Here is a 19065-nt window from a genome sequence, read left to right as displayed (position 1 = left end):
CCTTTGTGTTTAGCTGCTGCATCACATGGCATAAACTAAGAAATGTGATGGCTTCAGCAGGCCAGGCTGAAGTCACTGCTTTTAAGCCAGGGTATTAACACACAAATCGGTTCTGAACACATTTTTTTTCTTCTGTTTGCAAGGCTTCAACATTAGTTTACAGCCCTGCTGCGTGTGGTTTTTCATAATTACAGCTGGAAATTCATCAGGGGATGTTTCCTCTGAAAAAATGCAAGTGCAAGATTTCAGCACTGAAGAGTCGTGCAGCAAGTGAAGGCCTAAGGATATTTTGAAGCCACAGTCTAGCAGGAGTCTGATTTGCCAGGTGTGTTAAAATACTGATGAGGCCTTACATGGAGCACTGTGTGCAGTTGTGGCCTCCCTAGTACAAAACAGATGTGATTTAGAGAATGCAGTGATGGGCCACAAAAGTGATAAAGGGACTGGAGCGTCTGTCACAGGAGATGGGGCTGAGAGAGCTGGGGTGCTCAAGAAGGTTCTGGAAGACCTGACCAGTGTGCTCAAGTACCTGCTGGGAGGAAACAAGGATGAGGGGGCCAGACTCTACTCTGGACAGGAGGGAATTAGCACAAGGGAAACCACACAGAACTCCATCTGAACACAAGGACGTACATTTTTCCTGCGAGGGGTCAGACACTGGGACAGGTGGCCCAGAAACGCTGCAGAGTCTCCATCCATGGAGATGTTCAAACCCTGTTTGCTCTGTGCTCTGCCTTCTGCTCCATGTTGATTCTTTAGGGTTATTTGTTTACTAAGCAAAGATGTCAGGCTTGCAGAGCCAGTGACTTCAAACTGTGGCTGTGAAACCTGCTCATCAGGAAACCAGGGCAGCAGTAATATGCCATCCAGATGTAGGAGTGTAGCCACAATACACCCAGCTACAGTTGAGAACTCACAGTAGCAAAGGAGTAAGTGATCCCCAGGCAGATGGTAGAGACCAGCAGGGGCACAGGTGTGAATGCCAGGAGAGTGAAGACTGGCAGAGTCAGCACGGCACAGACAACAGGAAGGACACCTCTCAGTCCAACACAGTCGTGGTGAAGGGAATGAACAGAAAGCCTCTTCCAGGGGACCCTGCTTCCCACGGATCCTAGTGGCACACGGGGCTATGCAAAGTGAGCTGGGGGAGTGGCAGTGACACGGCATTTCCTGGCTGTTGGCAGTGTAGCAGACCAGCTGTTCTACCTCTTGCATACTCTGAACTGAGACTGAAGTGTTACTAGGTGTCCGGTACTCAAGTGAAACCCCAGGTTTTAAGAAAGGGGAAGGGAAAACATCATTATACCATGATAATTACGGAAATAAGGAACGGAAGCTGTTTGACAAAACAGGGCCTGATTGCATGCAGATTGTCTTTTCCCATCTACTTGCAAAGCTTATCCCAGTCCTTTATATTTCTGTCTCCGTCTCAGACTTCCCAAAACACACAGCCATATACCGTGGGTTGATGCTACTGTAGTACAATTACAGGACAGAGGTAAAAACCAGCAAATGTTACTTGTAATTTAAGTCAGGTTAAGGTGCATCTTGCAGTTTGCAAGGATATAAAGGACTCCTTGTTCAGCCACAACAGGTGAAATTCTGTTTGAGGGGGCTGTAGCAGACATTTCAAAAAATCAGGAACCAGTTATCAGCAAGTGCTTCATGTTTTGGGTACTCACAATTAATATGCCAACTGCTGCAGAGAGAATGAGGGAGCTTTCATATACTTCCCCAAAAATGTAAGCAGCTGCCTGCTGATTTTAACCAGAATATTTATCCTGGGTAAACTTGCTAAAAATAAAATGAAGCCAAGAAAATAAAATAATTAGTATTCTTGATCTGGTTATTTTGATAGAAAGTAAATTTGAGCACAAGCATATGGGCAGGCAGGGTTTGAATGAGAGGACTTGTTTACAAGCTTGATTCTGTCTGGTGTGTAGTGCCAAGCCTTTGATGGTTTACTTTCTTTTTAATTAATGCCCACCACAGAGGAGCTGGTATTTTCAGACACTTTCAAGACACTTCTGCAAGTGCAGAGTGAAACTGCAGGTTAAAGTGGAGCATGTGTTTCCTATATCAGCACAGCTCACAGCAGCAGTGTGTTGTTGCATGTCCATACTACATGGGTGAAGTTTTGACATCCTTTTTTAAGAGGCTAAAAGCCTTATCAGTTCAAGGGGATGAATGCTGAGGGGCAGGACCATGGTTTAAAAATAATCTAGCAGCAAGAAAAATTTATATTGAACATCTGCATTTGAGAAGTACTAGGAAGTGTCCAGGAAATTCCTTTAAGAAGATCTGGTTACAGAAAAAAAAAAAACAAAAAAAACCAAAAAAACCCAAAACCAAAAACAAGCAAAAAACCCCCAACCAACCAACCAAAAAAAAAAAAAAAAAAAAAAAAAAAAAAAAAAAAAAAAAAAAAAAAAAAAAAAAAAAAAAAAAAAAAAAAAAAAAAAAAAAAACCCCCAAAAAACCCCAACCCCCCCCCCCCCCAAAAAAAAAACCCTGTCAAAACCAGCCTTTCAGTTTTGTTAGGGACATGCAAAAGTTTCATTAAACTTCCTCAAATTCTTTATCGAATTTACAGTCATTCAGTTAACAGCTTTCACAGAGGTTTATTTAAGGAACTTGTATCTACTTAAATTTGATTTGGCTGTCTATATGGCTGCTTCCCATCAGTTGTCATGCTGATGACATTTCTTCCCTCCTGATTTCACAGTGGCCTTTTTCAAATCACTAATGAAATACTACCAACAATTTTATTTATTTTTATTTATTTTACTGCAGGCCTTACCTAATACAAAAGTTCATTCTCATAATGTGACAGAAGCTGCTACATCATCCACAAAGTGCAACAAAGCAGCAAAAGAAGTCTGTGGCAGAGCCCCAGAACAGAAGCAGGAGTCTCAATTTAGATAGTCAGGTTGCTTCTTTCTTTTAAGCAAAGGCAGGAATTAAAAAGGAAGTCTGAAGCTTTCACCAGATTCAAAGGCTTCGTCTTCTACAAACCCAGGCTGAGCAAGCCCAGTTATATTCCAACACAGCAGAGTGCAGCAGCTGCAGGGCAGAGCTGCCCCAGGGCTGTGATGTTGACACCCCACCCAGCTCAGGAGACACCCACTTTACTGGTCTGTCACAAAGGTGAAAAGTCTATGGGCTGTTTTTAAAATGGAGTATTTCTTCCCCCTCTCCCAAATCCTTCTGATCCTCCTTTGGCAGTGTTTGAAGCTTTAAATATTAGATGAATCATTTTCCTTCAAGATATTTTTGCAGTCTTTCAGAAGCTTCTCTCATCTGTGAAGGGAAAGAAAGGTCAAAGAACCCTCAAACCTTTAGGTGTCAAAGGCATGTTTCTCCACATTTCACAAGTGGAAGGAACAAGTCTATTACCCCTGCATTTCCTACTCCCTCCAAAATAGGGGCCTGCAAGGCTCTGTCAACGCATGTCAGTCAGTGGCCACAGCCACAGAACAGTACCTGGTGTCTGCCACAAAGGGGAAGATGCAGTTGTAGGAGAACGTGATGGTGAAGACCAGGAGCCAGTAGGGAAGGGGAAGGTGCTGTATGTCCTGGATCTACTGCAAAGAGAAGATGTGCCCTCACTCCCCAAGAAAATAGCCCAGCTTGACACCAGTGTCACTTTCTGCAAGCCACTGAAGGGCACAAGAGATTTAAGAAATAATGGCAGGTTAAAGGGAAATAAAACGCAGCTCATAGACCTCAAGTCAAATTTGAGATGTACTGACTCTAAAACATTCCTTCTGTAGCACTATCCAGTAAAGAAAACAAAAAAGCTTTCTTATTTTTATAAAGGTTCTGGCTGCAAGAGACTGTTTTGAGCAGGCTCTGTTAAGAGTCCACTGCACATCCTTAAGTGAAACACAGCAGAAAGGTACAGTATAAACAGGAGTCACAACACAACTACAGAAACCTGTTGAGAGTACTGTCATGAGAAAGAAGCCATCTAATAGATCAAGGTCCATAAGAATTGCAGACCGAAGTTGCTCGTAATGCTTGTTCCTAGCTAGAATGCAAGGAGTCATTGAAGATAAGGGCTGGCAAGAGAATGCCCAGATTAGCTATTTCCTATCCTAGATCCTGTGAGCCAGAAAGCAATTCAGAGGGAGGCTACCAGCTAGTACAGAATGCTCCTCTGAGCCACCTACAGTGAGAAAGTAACTGGCTCAGAAGGCTACTGCCATTGTGAGTGCTGCCTGAGCTCTCTGGAAGGCTCTAGGCAGGGAACTCTTGGGTGGTGCTCAGAGATGCGATCTCTCCAGCACTGCTCTGCAGGGTTGAACCGAGGGGTGCGAATGCCCTCTTCTGACCAGGACTGGCTCCTGTTGCTGCAGCCTTCCCTACAGTCCGGTGGCAGTGCTCCTGCATCTGGGATTTCCAGGACAAAGATGGAAAAAAACCACGTACCACTTTTTTGGTTTCTTGCTGGATAACACCATCCAAGCCCAGCTACCCACTTTATCAAGTACACTGACTGTGATGGCAGAAACAAACCCCAGCACACAGAGCAAGCTCCCTGGGAAAAACAAGAGGTGTTGGAAATTCCTGGGAGTGGGACACTGAATGACAAAACCCTCTGCATGTAAAATGCTGAATTTTCCATGACTCCTAAGCCTGGATTGTGTTAAAACAGAGTAGGACCCTTCAGCTTGCACCACCCTGTCACAATCCCTGATCTCTGCCCACTGGGCTCCCATGGCTGCAGCACTGCCTGAGGCCAGCGAGGCGAAAGCCACCAGAGCCGCTCAGGCAGAGCTCAGCTGGCCTGTGGCTAGAATGCTCCTGACCTGCAGCAGAACTGTGCAATAAACCCAAGATAAAAGCATTGGGAAACTTCCCTGGTCCCCAGAGCAGGGGTGGCATATCACAGCTGTAAAGGAAGCCAGGCTGTGCCTCTTCATTGGTGTGACCTGGTGCAGTTACCCCAGCATCTGGTCTGTGAGACAAGCAGCTCCAGAGTGGTGAGTCTGGTTACGCTGCCTATGCCAAAGTAGGTTTTACAGTGGTCATCTGCTGCAGATATGTTTCTCAGAAGGAGTTCTGTACACATTTTGTTTTCCAAAGAGCCAAAACAGCTTCTGAGATGAATGCACACTTTGTCTGATGTATTGACCCCTTCACTGACAGAAGTATTGACACAGAAGTATTGACAGAAGTCACTGTGCTGTACTTGCAAATGCTGTCTGAGCACAAAACTAAATGTCAGGCAGGATGTGACGCCCCATGCCCACTACAGCTTTCTCTCGGAGACCTGGAATCAGAGGAGATTAATCAGTTTCAACTTCTGCAAGAGATTAATCTCTTTGCTGTGGATGATGGCTTATCCTGCCTTGTTTTGTAAATAACACTTTTCTATAATCACTGAAGCAAGTCTCCCTAACATCACCATTCCAGTAGACTACTCATGTGTTGTTTAACCCTTTCCTTCCACTTGAGACAGATCTTGTCTCACTGCACACAAAGAGGAGAGAAGCTCAAATCTTCAAAAGATATAAGCCCTAGAAATGATTCACACTAAGAAATGTGCAATTCAGGTTCTTCTTCTCACAGTAATTTAAACATGTGGTTTCAGTCAGCCATGTGCAAGAGATCTTCTGCTGGGACGAGTACAGACACTGCTGCAGAATCAGCAGGTTCTGCTGGCCACAGTACAAAGTAACAAACACATTTCATTCCTGTCTCTTTCACTCTAAAGTTTCTATTCCATGGGAGTACTCCTATATTAAGAACTGACTATCTGTGACTGCAGCCATTAAAATATGTCAAGAAAACAAAACTGTCAGGCTGACACTAGACAGTCAGAGCAGGTTTTCTGGCATCAGTGCAGAAAACAGCACTCATTGCACACAGAAAGCAACAGTAAAAACTGGAAAATATGTGCCACTTCCTGCTTACCTCACTACCTCTTTCAGGTTCTTTTAATCTTTGGACAAAACAAACTGGCCTGGGTCTAGAAAACACAAAACCTCCCTAGAGTGACCACTGCATTCCAAACTTTGTCTCAAACTGCTGGGTGAAGAAGAAATTCAGGACATTCCCAAGACGGGAGAAAGACAGAGTCAATCCAAATGTCAGTGCCAGCTCCTTCCCCTTGAACCAGAAAGTTGTGATAACGATTTTGCACAACTTACAGAAGAGAAAAATCCTCTCTTGAACAGACAGGCTTGACCAACAGCATGGTGCAGAAGCAACATCTCTCTCAAGCTGGAGAGCTCAGACTGGAAGCCATTCTACACATGCCAAGAGGAGGCGTGTTGCCAGAGAAGGTATGTGCTAGCCTCACAGTCCATTCAAAAATGTACTAAATTATGCAGGGGCATGGGAGGTGAACTCATCTGTCCTATAAGGCAAGCAAAAATAATTTCAAGGCCAGAGAAATCACATGTCAGTGCCCACCCTTTCAAGAGAAGGAGTGTCCTTTGAGAGAAGGACAAACTTGTTAGAGGGGAAGACTTAAACATTTCAGCACGCCTTACATCAAGGAGCAGTAATCTGCCAACAGCACAAGTCGCTGGGGAAAGGCAGGTGAAGCCAACTGGTAAGACAAGGTTCTAGAAGGCAAAAACGTATCATGACCCTTTTGTGAGATGTAAATATGAAAATGTATGAATGTGAATTCCTTACTACTAAGTGACCCATTCCCAGAACCAAAGAGCCATTAACATCATTGGGAGGAGGTATGGCAAGCCCTTGAAGTGTAAGCCTAAAGCAAAGATGGGGGATCCCAGCACAGTGACAAAAGAGAAAGCAAAAACGCCAGCTAGGAAGAAACAATAAAAATGCACAAACCTCAACAGACATGCTTAAGTCAGGCCAAAGGCATTCTGTATTAAAAAGCTAAAGAACAACCTCAAAACACACCAATAAACCGCATCAGTTTACTCTCCTCTTTCAATTTTTAAAGACTGGTCTCTTTATAAAATGACTTGGCAATCATCAAAATAATGATATTATCAGTGGTGGGAGGTTAGAGAGGCAGGTAAGTGGCAGGAGACTCTCAAGAGAACTCTGTAGTCTCTGACTCTGCCCTGAGCTCCATTGCAGGCTATGACCTAGAGAACATGACTGCTGTGCCTCTCTCTCCCAAGACATTTACTGTTGTGATACGGCACGAAATGATGACACAGACACTGCTGCTCTCGAGGGGAACAAAAAGGAAGAAAAAGAGGAACTTTATTTTCTGACTCCAACATTTATAGTTTCCTAAAGGTGACAGTGGATTGGAGGGTGACAGTGCCACCTCTCCAATGCCACTGGACAGACCAAGGGTCCATCAATTCTCTCCACCTCCATGAAAGAATGCAAAACATAGGTTATTTACAGAACTGTGTGTGAGAAAGTTTGTTGAAAGAATGCAAACATCAGAAGGCTTAACAAAGTCTTACAAAATCAGGGCGACAATTTACCTCTGCGATACCGAGTGAGAGGGACTAATCTGATTTTTATTTATGACTCAACGTATTTTACACATTATATGGAAGATTCCTATAAGGGCTGTACGTGCGCTGTCCCGGGAAGGCTTTGCCTAGCAGCCACTCACGGCGGATGAAGCTTCCACGATCGGGCTGTGAGCGACACCGCCCTCCCCCACGCTTGCCGGTGGGACAAATGCCCGGATGCCTGGGAAGAATGCCCAGGAAATCGGACTATGGGAGGAGCTTTAGCGGATAAAAGCAGTTAACTGCGACACAACGAGAGCCATTATTCTTTGGGTTTCTTGGAGGAACCGGGGGCTCGCCTGTAGGGTCGGTTTGGCTCCCTGCCCCGCTCGGTTTTCCGTCCTGGTGGTCCTGCTTTCCTGTCCACACCTGCTTTGCCCTGTTTCACCATTTCCGCGAACCGGCTCATCGCCACGACGACCCCGTGCTCCGCTGCCTCCCCAGCGAAGCAGGAGCCGTCCAGCCAGCAGCCCCGGCCGCCGCTGCGCCGAGCCGGAGCGACCCGCCCGTGGCCGGCTGGCACCCAGCCACCCACCAGAGCTGCCAAGGCTCGCTGCGGCTCGCAGCCGGCGCCGGAGGCACCGTGCCGCTTTGGAAGCCACGCCGAGCCCCCACTGGAGCCACGCAGCTCGCCGTGGCTGGCAACACGCAACACCAATTGCCATGCTGATGCTGACAGAGCGCCGGGGTTCTTACGGTAACACTGTCCCTGTCTTCTGATTCTCTCTCTTTTTCCCTCTCTGCTCGCGTTTCTGTCTCCTTCTGTAGAAACTCTCCTTTACCAATAAACGGTTCTCAGATATAATACTGTCCCGTTTGCGCTTTATTTAAGTCTGAGAAATCTATGAAAAAGAATCATCCCCGACTCCCTTTTTAACAGCATGTCTTGGTTTGAAAAGACAGGTGTCTGCTAAGGAAGGCAGGAGCCTCCCCTGACATGGAAAATGTCAACCCCCTCCCTCTGAATAATTTTAAAATTAAGGGCACTCAGGCAAAGATATGGGAGTAGGAACAACAGTTCTGTATTAGGAAAAATAAAAATGCAGTAATACAAAAAAACGCTGACAGAGTGAGAACAGGACCTGACACCCCTGTGGGTCAGGGTGGTGGCACAGTCCCATTGCAGGTGGCTCAGCCCTCCTGCAGTGCCAGGGGTGGTTCTGTGGAAGCAGTGATCCTGGAGAAGGGTGGAGTTTTCCTCTGAAGCTCCAGGGCTGCTGGAGATGGGCCTGGTCTTCTGGGAATCCAGTGGGGAAAAAACCCTGCTTCTCTGGGAATGCAGTGGGAAAAGGCTGGCTGTGGTGTTCCAAATCTCAGAGTATATCCAGGTAGGAATGCTTGGCTCCTCCCCTGGGCGGAGCATCTCCCCATGGGATGATGGAATTTTATCAGCCACGCAGTGACACTCAATGGCCCCGTTAACAGAAGAGATCTCTTGGATGGTGGGTGGGTCTGGAAGAGATAAAGAAAACTGCCCCACCTGGTTTTAACAGGCGGCCCAATTAACAGAAGGTAACTGCCCCACCTCTGACAGGTGGCAATAGAATACACACCCCCAGCCACATCTTGCATTTGCAACCTAAGTCACAGCAGAATGAGATACACAAAGTATGACTGCATTTGCTGGGACTGCTGGGTTGTAGCTTTTATCAAACACCAGAGCAAATGCCAGAGTTCAGAGCAGAATCCTGCTTTATCAGTTTGTCCCATCAAAAACATGTAATACTAGTCTCTGTCACGTCTGTGGCAGCAAAAGGTGTGATTACTGCCATGCTGTGTCAATTCAGGGTAAGTCAGTGGTCAAAGGGTGAATGTCTCAGTTGCTCAGCTGACCATCACACCCACACACAGAACTGTCCTTACCCTTCACACCTCTGTGGTGTTACTACAGTGGAATCTTTAATCATTCCTTTGAATTATTTGAATGCGTTGAAAGGGCAGCCTAACATCCCACTTCAGTACAAGAATAAATTAATTGAATCCCAGAACTGACAGCAATTTCCCAGTTTATCAATCAGGAATCCAGCCAGAATAACCACCGCCACATTTCTGGAGAAAACCAGAACAGAAATGTGCATCTCACTGCCTGGAAGCAACTACCAAAACACCCACTCCCAAAGCTAGAGCAAAGTGACTCACATTCAAGCATAGATCACATACAGCAGGTTTTACTGAGCTGGGCTTATTCACAAGCCTTCCACTCAGTCCACTGTGCCATTACACCTGATGCTGTTATGGTGAGTTCCATCGAGGTCAAGTTCTGTACAAGCCACAAAGCATTTGTGAGGTGTAGATACAGACAAAAACTCATGTATGCCTTTAAACATGAAGTTCTTCCCTGCTAGATTTCATTTCTTCTGCTCAGTTCCCACTTCCATGACCAGTCAGCCATGAGGGGGCTTGTGTCTTCTCCCCGAAAGCCAGCCCTTGTCAAATGGGAATGACTGGCCATTGGCACAGCATAGCTTCCCTTTCCATTCTTGTGGCAGTGGCAGCAGGAGCTCAGCACTTTTATACACATTTCAGTCCAGAAGCAAAGCCAGGAGACTGCACCATCAGCTTTATCTGATCCCTTAGTTTCTTGGCTGTAGTTCATCTTGATCTGTCTCCTCATTCCATAGTATTAAGTCTTAAGCAACATGTACATATGAAACTTAGCATTAGTCTGCATTAATTCATAGTTCTAAAGCATTTGCTGAAGAGTAGGAAACTGGTAGATCTGGCATGATTTAATAACATTAACTACTGCTGTGGTTTGACGCTGGCCAAATGCCAGGCACCCATGAAAGATGCTCACTCACCCTTCCCTGCCCCAGCTGGGCAGAGTGTTGCTATTACCATCCTGTATGTAGTAACAAACCTTAGGGAGTAGATGAGGTGTGGGCTTTTGCATGGGAAATAGAGGAAGGAGAGCAAAAAAATTAAAACCGAAGAAGCAACAGTGCATCAGAAACCTCATCTACTTACAGCAATTATGGCACAAGAACCAGACCAAACCAGATAAAGGACTAGCGTTCTTCTTCCATTATTGCTTCAAGGAAGGAGACTAATATTTGATAAGAAAAATCAATTAGCTGACAAGTAAGATGGAGATTCTGAACACAATGTATGGAAACGATCCTTGAAGAAACCCTTTGACGAGGAGGAGGATCCATGATGGCTTGTAAATCCTGGAGCATGTTTGTCAGAAGCTGGTTTACTCAAGATTTGCCTTAGGTTCTACCTTTGTCTTGGTTTGGAAAGACAGGTGTCTGCTAAGGAAGGCAGGAGCCTCCTCTGAAATGGAAAAATGTCAACTGCCTCCCTCCGAATTGCTATAAATTTTAAATTAAGGGGCTCTCGGGCAAAAATATGGAAGCAGGAATAACAGTTCTTTATTAGGGAAGAAAATAAGAAGATAAAATAAACAAAGCAGTAAAGCAAAACAACACTGACAGAGTCAGAACACAGCCTGACACCCTGTTGGTCAGGCTGCTGGTAGCAGTCCCATTGGAATGGTTGCTGCAGTTCTCCTGGAGTGTCAGGTGTGGATTGGGATACTGTAGAAAGGTCCAGTCTTCCTCTGAAGATCCACTGGAAGAAGAGGCAGCTGCTGTTCATCTGGGAAATCCAGCGGAGAAGCTGTGTTATTGTTGCAGAATCTCCAGATTATATCTGGGTGGAATGCTTGGCTCCTTCCTCTGGGCAGAGCATCTCACAAGGGGATGCTGTAGTTCTTATCAGTGGCATTCAATGGCCTGTTATCAGCAGGTGTCTCCCCAGAGGGAGGAGGGGTTGTGGAAGAGATAAGGAAAACTGCCCACTTAACAGAAGACAACTGCTATACAGATGGCAAATAGAATTCAATTTGCTTGGCTATCCAGGACAACCTTGTTAGTATATCTGCGAGATTAGTATTGTCTCCTGGCTATTGGGCCTCTTATGTTCTGTCAAATCTCATTCATTTTAATAATTAACTTGAATTTATAGATGCTCAATCATTCTGATTTTCATTTGAACTATTACCTCATTCCTTCACTTTTGCATCCATAAATGTATCATCATAACATTTTGCCATGGCTGTAAATTTATTGCAAAACAGTAGCACTTTTGTTATTTTCCAGAACTCTTGGAAGTCCTGGTTTTAGTCCTCTCATAAAAACTTTTGCAGATAATCGTAATTTTAATGTAAGTTTTACGGAAAGCTCACTGGAAGTAGTATCCTCCTGCTACTGACCTTCTTGTGCCAGTTTTTTTTCTGATTTAATAGATTTAATTTTCTGTCTGAAAACAGGCAATCTCTCCTGGTATATGCTTCCTCTTGCTTATCTGGATTTTCTATCAACAAGATCTCAGTCTCAGGGATTCCTCAAGTCAAAGTACTGTTCTGAACAGTCCTTTAACATTTAACTTATTGAAGCATATATCATTATTTGCATTCTGTTTCCAAGTGATTGCTTTATGTGAGAGAAAACAGCACGATTTGGTTTGTGACATATGTTATAGGTAGAAATGAAATATGCCCAATTCTAATAAAAACAAAAAGAATTTATTCGCAACTGTGATACAGTCCCGACAGCCAACAATCAAACTGACAGCGTAACACCCCCGGGAGAGAGGCTGGGTGAACATGGATTTGGCCTCCATTGCACCAAATCCCCCTGGTCCACACCGGCTGCTCCGAGGGAACGATTCTTATACTCTTTATTTCGCCCGTGGCAGAGTCTCTTTGTCTCTTTTCAGAGTTCTTCATATTCAAGTTGGTTCTTTTCTTCAGTCTGCACTGCACAAAGCCTTCGTCCAGGAATAGATTAATGTTTCTCCCCGATTCCTGGAATCCTGTGTTCAGGTGGCAGGTGTTGATGCCCTGGTTGTCTCAGATGGGTATCTCTGCGGGCCATCATCTCTGGGTCTCTGGATACTGCCACCGTGAGCAACCTGTGCAGCCCAGGTTTCCTTCCTATGTAAATGTCATGGTATCTCCTTGCCAGTCTGCCACGGTTTCACCATCCTGAGAATGAAACTCCTAGCCCCCTCCCTTTGTACAGCCAGTTTGGTTCATGTACTTCATAGAAGCCTATATTTTATCTGCATGAATTACTAACTATACCCCTAACAACATGTATTAAACCTTTTTGAAAAGAAAAATTCTCTTCTGTCATGAATAGTCAGGTTAAAGTACAGTTGTAGTATAGATAACATTTTCAGGCAGGAGAGGGATTTTATTTTTTCAGGCATTATACTTAATTTTGCAATAAAATGTGTGTTTCCTCTGAAAACAGAGGCAGCAGGAGGATTATTATGTAGTAGTTCAACATCCTTTGCCATCTCCTTCTAATGGCTGTGTGTTATTCTCACTGACCAGTCCATGTCTCCTCGCAGGGTCCCCAAGGGATACTCTGCTGCCAGATCTCTCTTCACTGCTGCTGCTGTCAGAGGCTTGTCGGTGATATGTGCTGCTGACATCGAGGCTGAAAGGGAGAAAAATCCCAAAGCATGCAACAAATAGCAGGAAGGAGAAGAGTTCACAGTGGCAGGAAAGCCTGTGCTGGTGTGTGTTTGTGCACTTCAGTGTCTGAGGGATGAGCTGTTCTTTTTGTCCTGTAACGTCCTGCTGCTGTGAGAGCTCTCTTTCATGTAATTAATAATCCCCTTCCCTGGCAGTGCTGCTCCACTTGCTGCAGATCATCCCAGCTAGCTAAGAGACCATCCCTCCCACAGGTTCAGCACAGACACAAACTCACTATGGATTTACTATGGCACTGAGTTAAGCAAACCTGTTAGTTAATGATATTCTTTATTCTTGTCATATTTCCCTTTTTGCTGAGCCTCTAATAAAGGCAACTTGACTCTTTGGTACTTGTCCTGCACCCTCTATTGCCGTATGTGGATGCCAGCGGGTCAGGGAGAGAGAAACGACAATCGTTTCCCACAGTGGCTTGTGAGAATTTTTAGGAAGTTTTAAGAATGTGATAACTTATTAGTATAAACAGTCTGCAGGTGGTGTTTTCCCACTTTGTTTTCTTGTTCTTCTCGAGGCTGGTGTGTGAGAAAGATGTTTTTTATTAACTAGCTAATCAAATGGAATGTATTGTATCAGTCTATAAAAACCAAAGAATCCTTTGTAATAAAGCCTTCTTTTTGCCTCTTGCAAAAAGAGGGTCTCTCATCTGTTCTTGTGTCATTCTTGGCTCAAGGGTGACATATAAATTATTCTTAACAAATTGAAGTGCATCATATAGGGCTGGCTGATAATCCCCCAGAAGAACATTGCCATGGCTACCGGAGCCTGGGCTAGCTCTTAGAATTCCAGCACCATGCCAGGAGTGGGGAACTGCCTCGGTATGGGGATTTATCAGAGGCAGAGCCTTTAGAGCCACTTGCGGTATGGTGCCAGACACAAGCCATGACAGGGACCATCTGCCGAGGTTTTGCCATCCTGGGGATGAAATTTCTCCCCCCCCCTTCTTTCCCTATGTACCAACAGTTTGTTTCATACATATATATTTTATACATCTTTTATTTCCATGAATTACTAACCATATTTCTAACAATTATTAACTAGCTAATCAAGTGGAATGTATCGTATCAGTCTATAAAAATGAAGATTCTTTTGTAATAAAGCCTTCTTTTCTTCTCTTGCATTTGGGTTGTTCGTCTGTTCTTGTGTCATTCTTGGCAAAAGCGTAACAGCCATACCTGAGCATCTGTCTGTCACCTGAAATTTGTTCTGAAAGTCTCTTTTAGGTGCAGCTGAGGTTTCTGGTGTCTCTGCTAGAGTCTGATCTCCTTCATACATTGTGTCTTGGGGTGGTTTTCTATCCCCTGACCGTCTGCTCTGGGCCCAGAAGTGGTTGCTGTAGCTCTAAGGCTTGTCCCGGGGAGCGGGGGCTTTGGGGCTCCTGCACGGCTTTTCCCAAACCTCGCTCCCCAGGCGTCCGTGGTGCTGAGAAGAGTGGGCTCGTTTTGTTCCTTAGCTAGCTTGGATTTTTTGTTAGCCTAGGCAGAAAAGTTTTTTCCGTGTCCTGGCCTTGGAGACTGTGGCAACAATCCCTCAGCAGCATTTTTTTTTTCTCCTGAACTGTTCGGTTTAGTTTGCTCAAAGAGGATTACTGAGGGGAGAAGCGGAGGAGCTGAGCGGCCGGTCCCAGACCTCAGGAAAGCCGATCCAGTGAACGAAAGGGCCCGAAATCCACCAGCTTCCTGTGCTCTAAAGAGCAGACCAGAGATGCACCAGGTTCCCATATGGTTTTTTTTCCCGAGCTGCTGCATGAACTTGTTGTTTTTTTCCTTCCCTGAGACAAAAGCCGTTGCCATTTTTCTCTATCCTCCCCACCATGAGGTCAGCTGTTGGTTGTTTGGGGGGGGGTTTGGTGGTGGTTTCCCCCCCCAACAAAGAGTTATGAGTTATGGACAGGCTGGGTACCTCTTTCTGGGCAAAATAAGCCCGAAAAAGCACACACATTAACAGAGGATTAACCCTTAAAAGCAACAGCCTGTTGCATATTCATACACCTCATACATGATGCATAAATTCCACTCAAACAAAGAATTCTGTCTGGTCAGTGTCAACTTCTTCCTCTTAATCCTAACAGCATCTTCAGGACTGAGAGAGGCAGAAAGAAGTTTGTTTCTTCTGATAAGAGCAATAAATTCTTTTTCTCTGAAAGAGTTAGGTGTCCTGTGGCTGCTATCTCGGTGCCAGTCCACTCTTTAAAAAAAGTATCTTACATAGCATAGTTTCTATTTTAACATTATGTTTAACTTAAAACTATATTTAACACACTACTTAAGAAAATTAATACAGCACAACTTTCTAACATAACACATATAATATTAATTTTAATATTCACGAAAAAACAATCGCAAAATACGCATTTTTCACAATATCTAGCATTTATTCACTTTTTTCCTGTGCAGTGTGGACACTTGATTTGTCAATGAATGGCTGGCTTTTCCCACTTTCATCCATTAACATTAATTTCTTATCTGCAAGAAGAGATTGCTAAATCCCTTTTCTTCAGAGGAAACATTCATTCCAGAGCATTTTCTCTTAAACTTGTCTCTAGTCCGAGACACATTGCTTTATACAAAGAAATGGAGATAAATGGGGATGTTGCTGTAAATTTCTGAGCCACTAAGGTGTGTGCAGCTGCACCTTCCTGCCTGAAGAAATTGTCCCCAGACAGGCCTGTCTGCCCCTGCAGCTTGTAAGGTGAGAGCACAGCAGGAAAAGTGGGGCTGGGCTTGGAGTCCAGGACAGGGGAAAGAAAGAAGCATGCGGGTACTGAACGTATGCACAAAAGTGACATTGGCTGTCTTCCATCCTACTCTGTTCATCTTTCTGTCTCTCACTGGATGGAATGCAGTGAGAGTGGGTATTGGGTGCAGAAGGGCTATTATAAAACATTTTAGAAGCAGCCAGCATTTCTGGGCTTACCATGAGCCTCTGCACATTTTACTACACTTTTTAGCTCTTTCTTAGTTTAACATGAGATACCTGTTCTAGCTGAGGCTACAGATTATGTATAACATAGCTTGCTTTTTCTGTCCACTCTATACTGTATAGGGCACGGAGTAAAATGTGTAAGATTGGCAGGCTAGAACATCTTGGCCTTATTCAGGAAATCTTGTTTACCTTCAGTTCAAGGTCTACTCATTGTTTAAATATGCATGAAAAAAAACTGATAAAGCTTGCATGCAAGTTAATAGAAAGAAACCAACCCTGAACTCGCACTTTTGCATGCCCTTGTGATGTTTATATCCACTGTGAATGTGATTATCATCTTCCCTGAAAAGCACACTTTGATATCAATAACACAGCAATGAGAATTAGTGGAATACAGAGCTGGAAGAAGGACCTCTATCCTACAGTTACTGGGGGTAGATCCCCCTTCACTTACGGTTTGACAATTAGCACAATTAGCACAATGCCATTAGAAGGGAATGCTGCACCACTCAACAATCATTTCCTGATACATGACAGAGCTCTCAGGGGACCTTCAGCTGTGAGTGCTGGGGACAAAGTAGGTACTGCACATGTCCAGCAGTTTATTGTTACAGATCAAAAGGTGGACAGTAACTGGATATGTGCTAATGTGGGGGACTGTGGCAAAAAGACATTTGCTTTAGGCAAATATGACATTTTTAATATCCAGAAAATGCTACTGAAACATACTAAAGAGAGGCAGAGGAGAAAATAACTTTTCTGTTGCCAAACCACCTCAGCACAGCAATGAGCAAGGCACTTCAACATTCATCAAATCAGATTATTAAAAAAAGTTACAGCAAAATTTATAAATCTGTGTTTGGAGCAAAATGTTGTAAAAAATATAACTATCTGAAACATTTAAAATACAGAATCACACTGCTTATAGTGAATTCACCTCTGCTTTCTTATGTTCTTTAAAGAACTTAAATAAAATAAGAGTATGAAGAAAGAGTTGGAGTTGCTTTCAGGGATGCAGAAATCCATCTTTGTGAATCTCAGGAGTTTCACCCAGAATAAAAGTTGCTTTCATTAATGTTTTATGAACACTAAACAGAACCTCTCCCGAGCCTTCCCTATAAGGCTGACTTCCCTTCCTCTTCTGCTTCCATATCTCTTTCCCCTTCCCTTCCCTTCCCTTCCCCATTCTCTGCACACTGAGGCATTGGTACAGTGCCGCCAGAAACTTCCAAACACCTCCTTGATGCACCATTAGTGTTGAACAGGGAGCAGCAGCCTGAGATCCCACTTGGTATTTTCACAGTTTTGCCTGGTTGAACATGTTTTTATTTTGTTTATTGTGCACACTTATACCAGTGCCACTTACTACACTGCAGCAATATAAAGGATTACAAGGAACAAACCAGCATATGCACCTGTTTCTCTGTTGGTTAGAGAAAGCAACATGCCACACTGAAGCCATTAGTTACATTTTGACTTATGAGAGTATTGTTTGCCAAACGATGATGGAGTGCTCAGATGGACACAGCTACTCTATACAAAAATTTCCTGGTTGTGAATGTATCCAACCCATAGTTTTATCTCTTTTTTTTCAGCCCAATTAATTAATAAAACTCTATAATAATGTAGAAAACTACATGGAGTCTGCAGTCAGACAAGAACAGAACAAACAGAAATAGCAGAGTCTGTGGTCTTTGAGTCCCTAACAAGGACGATGTCTGATTTGAGATGCTCCTGTTTCACTCCAATGCTGAGCTGAGAGACACCTCAGAAACTGACTCAGGGAGGTGGGTGTTTGCTTTACTTGGTGGCATTGAAGAAGGCTCTGGGTCTTCCTCAGGGGTTGTTCTGACAAAGACTGGCAGTCTTCCTCACTTTGCACTTTTCACGTTTCTGAAGCATGTGCAGTCCTTTGCTGGCTGGTTACACGTTTTCCATGCCGGTTTCAACAGGTTTTGTTCCTTTTATCTTGACAAGGCATGTTCTATTTCTCTTATCTTAACAAAGTTAAGGCACATCCTGCTTCTTAGGCTTGTGATTAATATTTGCTGACTCTTACTAGTTTACTCATGGTTACATGAGTTAACTGTTGGTCAATTCCTTTCACCCTGTGGCTGTAAACTAAAAATTAAAACTTTAAAGGTGGACATACTGGTAAGGCTTTCCAAGATACATGGCATGTTGTCTATTTAAAAATGAAGGCTGACAATCTCTATAACACATATTCCCTGGCCAAAGCACCAGTCACCAGTCACAGTTCAGAAATTACTTGAAAAATGAGGCTTTTTAAAACTACCACAATGGGTTTTCCAGACCTTAACAAATATGGAAGAAGCTTCTGCAATGCGTCATGAACTTCATTAAACTATTTTGAAAGGAATGAGGCACTTGTCTTTACAAACAAACTGTAGGTCTGCTGATAAATCAAATTGAATACTGAGAGATGAAAGAAACAATGAGAAGAACCATAAATTCTGTAAAGAATTCCACTGAGTGACACAAGGAAAAGACAAAGGAGGGGAGTTATACGTTAGAAGAGGGTCTTACGTATTAGGTGTTTCAGGCATTGGGTGTTTCAGAGAGTCTGTACCTGTCAAGTACCTCAGACAAGGGGAAAGAAAGAGGGACATATGGCCAGGAAATTAGAGTAAAAAGGATGCTGTGTCCTCCAAACATTTGAGAGACCCCAGGGGAAATGCCCCATGACCTCTCCCTGTATTTGTATAAAGTTACGGGACTCTGTCTCATTTTTGGACATAAACCTCTGGTGTTTGTGCATTAATTTTCCTGACAATTTGAAGCCAAATCACACATTCCTTTTAAACTTTTAAATAGGAATGCCACTAATCAGTTCTTATTCTAGACAGAGATAAACCTTTTAAAAAAGATTTTATACACTCCTATCCCAGGAGCTAAAGCTTGTCAGTCACCCCTTCAGATACTACTGCCTTATTGAAAGAAAGCACAAGTAGTTCCTGCTGTCCATGTATTTTTAAACAAGACTAATCACTTGTAAATGTTATAGATGATAACATAATACTGGTTTTCGCATTCATAGATTAACTTTTTGCATCACAAGTGTTTTGATATGGTACAACTTATACTTACTTTTTACTACTTTGTAGTAAAATAGTATAATCTGTCAGTTTATGTATGTGTCAAAAATAGGTTAAA

General features: G+C 43.7%; 1 pseudogene; it reads right to left on the bottom strand.

Moving 5' to 3' along the window:
- Window positions 1–881: 881 nt before the first annotated feature.
- Window positions 882–14241, bottom strand: LOC121338580 (annotated as a pseudogene).
- Window positions 14242–19065: the final 4824 nt, after the last annotated feature.

This window comes from Onychostruthus taczanowskii, unplaced genomic scaffold, assembly GCF_017590055.1.
Source record: "Onychostruthus taczanowskii isolate IOZ18803 unplaced genomic scaffold, ASM1759005v1 scaffold10, whole genome shotgun sequence".
NCBI lineage: Eukaryota > Metazoa > Chordata > Aves > Passeriformes > Passeridae > Onychostruthus > Onychostruthus taczanowskii.
The sequence above is the reverse complement of the archived record's forward strand: the minus strand, read 5'-3'. Positions and strand labels throughout refer to the sequence as shown.